This window comes from Leptonychotes weddellii, chromosome 12 (genome assembly GCF_054177405.1).
Source record: "Leptonychotes weddellii isolate Sample4059 chromosome 12, ASM5417740v2, whole genome shotgun sequence".
NCBI classification, from domain to species: domain Eukaryota; kingdom Metazoa; phylum Chordata; class Mammalia; order Carnivora; family Phocidae; genus Leptonychotes; species Leptonychotes weddellii.
This window is the reverse complement of record NC_138380.1, coordinates 9,904,060-9,909,676: the sequence shown is the minus strand read 5'-3', so window position 1 is coordinate 9,909,676 and position 5,617 is coordinate 9,904,060. Positions and strand designations below refer to the sequence as shown.

Below are 5,617 nucleotides of genomic sequence, written 5' to 3'. Positions count from 1 at the left end.
GTCCTGGAGGGATCCAGCCCCCGCTTAGCCACCAGAGTGACGTCCCTCAGCGGAGCCGACTTCTAAAAGTTCCGATTTTGTGCTCCGCGGCTCTATCACTTGCCAGAAGCGGCCATCGGAGGCCTCCTCCCCCGCCGTCTATCCTCCCGAATATCGCCTCGGATTCACTTCTCTGCACGTCCTACCTTCCAGAAAGTGGTCACTTTTCTGATGAGAGAGTTGTTGCTATTCTTTTCTTCGATCTCCTGTTGAGTTTGTAGGTGTTCAGAATGGTTTGATCCCTATCCAGCTGAATTCCTGAGAGGAGACGAAATCCCGGTCTCCTTCTCCTCCACCATCTTGCTCCTAGCCTCGAGAAATTAATTTATGACATGACCTTGAATTTTTTATTTTCTGTGCCATGGTCTTGCATAGTTTAGAGACATCCTGGTCTCACCCAATCCCAAGCAAATATAAATCCCAAACAAATGCACACTAAAATTTCCGTGGGACACTGAAAGATCAAAATGAATACACATGGGAAACGCATTTATTGGTTCACCTGCTGATAGGAAAGTAGCAAACTCTTTAAATCTCTCTGAGGAGAATGTGAGTGGATGTAATGCCACAGGGTTCTGTCCCCTGAATCATTATTTGTGTCTGTGGGGATGGAGCTGGGTTCAAATGATGACAGAACAAAGCCCTAGCTTTCAGAAGCGAATCCATCATCAGGTTCTGCCATGAGAACTGTGAATGCGGGCTTCACCTCCTGATGAGGTCTCGTTAGACAAGGGACTCATTCCTGGTCGTTCCCTTCAAAACCCAAGGCCACATTTGAAGAAAAGAACACAGATTATACCACTGTAAGTAAACGTGGTTCATTAGCCGTAGGAAGGGGTTTGCAGGTGAGAAATGGGAAAGGGGGCTGGGAATGAAATCACTGGCTCTGGGTATTAGTGACTAAATGTCTTTCACGTGTGGCCCTAAGCCTATCTTCATAACTAGGGCCCTGATGGGGACCTCTAGGTACCGCTACTAATTCCCATGGTGTAGCCACGATGCCTCTGACCCTCTAAGACCCTTGGTCCATATTCTCATCAAGCTCATGTGGCAGCTCTTGGCTTTGTCATGACCGTGTCAGAGAAGAGGCATCAGCTAACCATCCAGTAGGATATGATCTGACTGACGAAAGGCTTACAAAGAAATTTAGGGGGTCACGTGGCCCAGATGCCTCTTCTTACAAATAAAAAATTCTGAAGTCGGAGGTAAGTGGTTACTTGCCCTAAGACCTATCTTCCTTCCCTGCCTTGTTAAATGCCTGCCCCAGCAGATGCTCAGAAATATTGTCTGCCCCAATGGGACCCACTTGTCTCTTGCCTGGGAGAGAGATGGCATTCTCTTACAGGGGAAACCCAGGTCTGTTGGTGTACAGATTACTCTTTTTGTTCCTTGTTTTAGCAGAGAAGTATTGCGATTCTTAACATGTTTCCTTATGATTATCTAATCCAGAAGTTACTCTGTGTGATGGTTTTCAAATCCCTAATATATTGTTAGGAACTTATTAAGTGTCTTATGTGAGTTAACTCATGAGGTTTATTGTTCACCCCATTTTGTAGCTGGTGGAGCTGAGGACCGGAGAAGCTCAGAGAGGTCACAAAACTACTATGCGTCAAAGTCAGGGTTTGAACCCAGGCAGTTGGGCTCAGAATCCATGTTTGTTTGTTGCACTCTGCTACTCATTAAGATCAAGCTGAGTCTTGAAGTAAGTATTGGAGATGATAAGTAATTTCTGAGTAAGTGTGGAAATTGGACAAATGTGTGCTGCCCCAGAACACCATCTTTGATGGCCCAGGGCTCTCACTCAGAGTGATCAATAGAACCTCTCAGTGTAGGTCAGTGCTAAATATCCAAAGTACAGCCTTCTTTCCTGTCAAGAGATTTTTGAGTTTTAAAACCTGTGTTTTCCTCTTCAACCCAGGAGTAAGTTTCCTTTAAAGGACTTTTCCATTTCTTTAAAATCCTTTTGAAAATTAATTTTTAAAAATCAGCATATAAAAACATTAACAGAAATGAAAGTAAAATGGTATGTTGTTTATTATTAAATTATTTATTTATTATTTATTTATTTATTTGGTGTGTTTTCTATTTAAAGTCAAAAAATAACCAAAAGAAAAGACAAAATAAATGTGAAAAGGTTTACAATACCATGGTTTTGTTAGATCTCTAATCCTGATGATTTGGACTCTTTCTTGAAATTTGTGGTCTTATTAATACTGTTAATAACAATTAACATATAACTCCTAATATATGCCGGTTTGGTGGTCATTATCTTTCACATCAGTCCTTTTAGACACCTGTTGTCACTATTTTATGGATGAAAACAATGAGGCGGTGACTAGTGTAAGTGGCTCCAGGTCCTACCATTCACCTTGCAGAATGGAGATTGGAACGATGCTCTGACCAGCACTTTTAACACTGTTAACCATGCTGTTTTCATCCCGGTTCGGGGATCTTGCTGTTTTCAGTCCCTGTGAATTTTCATGCTATGGAAGAACAGAGAAATGTATCCATGAAATGTCCCTTATTCTGCACACTGAAGACTTTTCTTTAATATGTAGCTGGAGCGGACACAAGTAATTTGAGATCTCTCTCTCTCTTTTTTGTTATCTGCCCCAGGCTTTTTCTCAGAGGAAAAAAAACAAATCTGGCTTCTTGAACTGTGAAATTCAAAATGCAAAATCATGCCAATATTTAAAAGGAAATAATGCTTTCACCTTGTATTTTTCTACTTTCTTTGTTCTCAACAAATGAGCTGATCGACAGTGTGTGCTGTAGAGTGATCTCCTTGTGACCTTCCTACAAAACTGTACAAAGGTGAGATTGGCATCCAGTAGGACCTATAGTCTGTTAGTAGCTCACATTTGACGAAACGAGTTGTTTCACTAAGAATTCCATTTGCCTCCTTCATTCCTGCCATTTTGGAAGTTAGTTACTGGTTTCTCTCAAAATATCTTAGGAAAAAGAATTACACATAAAACTCTATCATTCCAGCTTGTTTTAAGTATGAACTTTGATGAGTTAAACAATTCTAATCATTTGGGAAAGGGAAGCTAATGCCCAGCCTGATAGCTGAAGGATCCAAGTGTCTGCTGTCCTAGGTCACTGGCCTGGGTGCAGGAGTAACACAGGGACACATCACAGATCAGACCCCTGGGTTTGCCCTTGGATCCACTCTCAGCATCCCATCTCAGGCCCAGACAGGCTTCCCTGGCCACGGGCTCTGTGCTCAGCCTGCCTGCCTGTCCTCCTCAAGCTCGTATCACATTCACCTCCAGGAGGTCTCCTAGGACTCATCCAAAGGTGATCTTTGGAACAAAATTTAGTCTTTTGGCTTCCTGTGTCTTTATTAGCTCTAAAGACATGCATACAAGACTTTCTCTGAAAGCATGATCTCCTTTTCTGTCATTACTTGTGCCTTGCTTTCCATGGTGAAAGAATGTGTTTATTTCAGAAGAGCCTTAAAAATTTACAAAATGTCCATATTCCCAGAGGACTAGGGCATTAAGAGCTCTCTGAGCCCTCCTATTCGGCTTGATTTCCTGGGACCCATTAGCACAATATTCAGTCTGTCCACAAAATGCCATATTCTGTTCAGACAGAATTTGTATTGTCCAGACAGTTGGACAGTTTCCTATTTCATATCTGCTAATTGGTAGTTCAGTCTACATCCTTTAACTGTGCTCTGCTTGCATGAATTTAAAAATAAGTCAGTAAGTCAAAAGTAGATCAGCCCATATAAAATCAGTAATATTTGAGTGACTTTGTAGATATTTTACTGATCATAATTTGCTGCTATTTCTTGGGACCTCCAGTGAATGTCCACACAGAACGTAGGAAGTTGGCTTAAGACAACCACTTCCTTTTAAGAGAAACACCAAATTCACAGAGACATAGACACTTAAGTTCACATGAGAGCAAATGCCTCTCAAATTTGCAACTTCACTGCACTCTGCACAAATGTGTCTGCTAGTAAGCATGTTGGTCAACCACATGATTATAAACAAAGGGAATTCACAGAGGCAAACATTAGTATGCAATATTTGAGCAGTATCCAGGGAAAGAGGAGGCCTTCATGAACTGGCTTGGGATAAAAAGTTCCCACTAGTAAACAGGCTGGTCCTATGTGACTTTTTCTAAGATACTGATGGGAAGATTCCTAGCTGACAGGTAAATTCTCTGTCACTTCTGATTCTGCTTACAGTTTTATTGTTTTTATTGTTTTCAGTGTTTTGGTTTTTAACTACAAACCCCTAAAAGCTACATTGCAGATGAGGAAGTTAAAAGGGCATCTCAATGTGCTTCTCTGAATGACAAAGGCCACTTTCTTTGACCTCTGCAACATCACAGCTCTGCCTGTGTCTTGTTCACATTTTGGTGAGTGTTGCAATATTTTTCAACCTAATTTATGATCTATTTCTACTTTTAGTCAGTAGAAGATCTTGATTTTTTTCTCTATTAGGACAATTCAGGGGAAAAAAATCTGTATAAAGAAAAATGAGATTGAGATTTTCAATTTCCCCTTTCCCGTCAAAGGTTAACTATTTTTCATAATGTAGTGATTGATTTCTCCCATATGAAGCTGTAAGAAAATCTGCTTTGATTTGAGATTCCTGTTAAAATTTGGTGAGGATTACTCTGAAGATGAGTAGGAATAATGTGCACCTTTAGTTGTATATTACATTGTAGATTTTTCCAAAATGAAAATATTTTGTTTTTTTTACCCGTGGTAATGCATAAAGTTTATTAAGGAAATGAGCAAATAAGCAAACAATTTATATAAAAAACAAATCATATAATCAATATAATAGTTAATATCAACAGATAATCAATATAAACAGTTTCATGGTTAAAACAAAGAATTTTTATACATATATGTACGTAGGCACAAAAGACGTGTATAAATATTTTTATATTAAAATATAAGTTGGATCATATTATATGCACATTTTTTTACTTCATGTGGAAAAATTTTTCATTTCACTATATAAAGATTTATATTAACCTTTTTAATGGTTGCATTGCATTCTGTGTTATAAAAGTAGCCAAATATCTTAATCCATCTCCAACTTATAACCTTTATATCAGTTCCAAAATTTTTAAAATATAAGCAGGGTTATAATGAATATTTACAACCTCTTAGTCACTATAGTTCTGGTACATTGGACTTTTTCCTTTCCCAGACCTCACTAAGTCCTTCCTGCCCAGGGATTTTGTCTTTACTGTTCCCTGAGCAAGGAGCAGTCTACTTTGGCAATAGTTAGGGTGGACTCCCCTTCATCATTTGGACTCTACCCATGTGTCTCCTTGTTAGAAAGATTTTTCCTGACAATCCCATCTAAATGACCTCCCTTCACACCAAGTGACTTTCAATCATATTACCCTGTTCATTTTCATCATTGTACTTTCCACTATGAACAAATATTTTACGACTTTGCTCCTGTTGTTTTAGGGATGGTAATCAACCATGACGTCTCCTTGCTCCTGGTCTGAAGAAATAGAGAAATAGACCCAGGACTCAGGTAGAAATTAAAAATATATGCTTTCTTAGTGAGGTTTATTGGAAAATATGATCTACAGC

At 39.3% G+C, this 5,617-nt stretch overlaps 1 long non-coding RNA gene across 1 annotated transcript; it reads left to right on the top strand.

The window, feature by feature from the left end:
- Window positions 1-558: 558 nt before the first annotated feature.
- On the top strand, window positions 559-5,617 carry LOC145716390 (uncharacterized). Its single transcript, XR_014139023.1, has 3 exons — window positions 559-1,741; window positions 4,265-4,413; window positions 5,489-5,617. It is a non-coding gene; the product is annotated as an uncharacterized LOC145716390 (long non-coding RNA).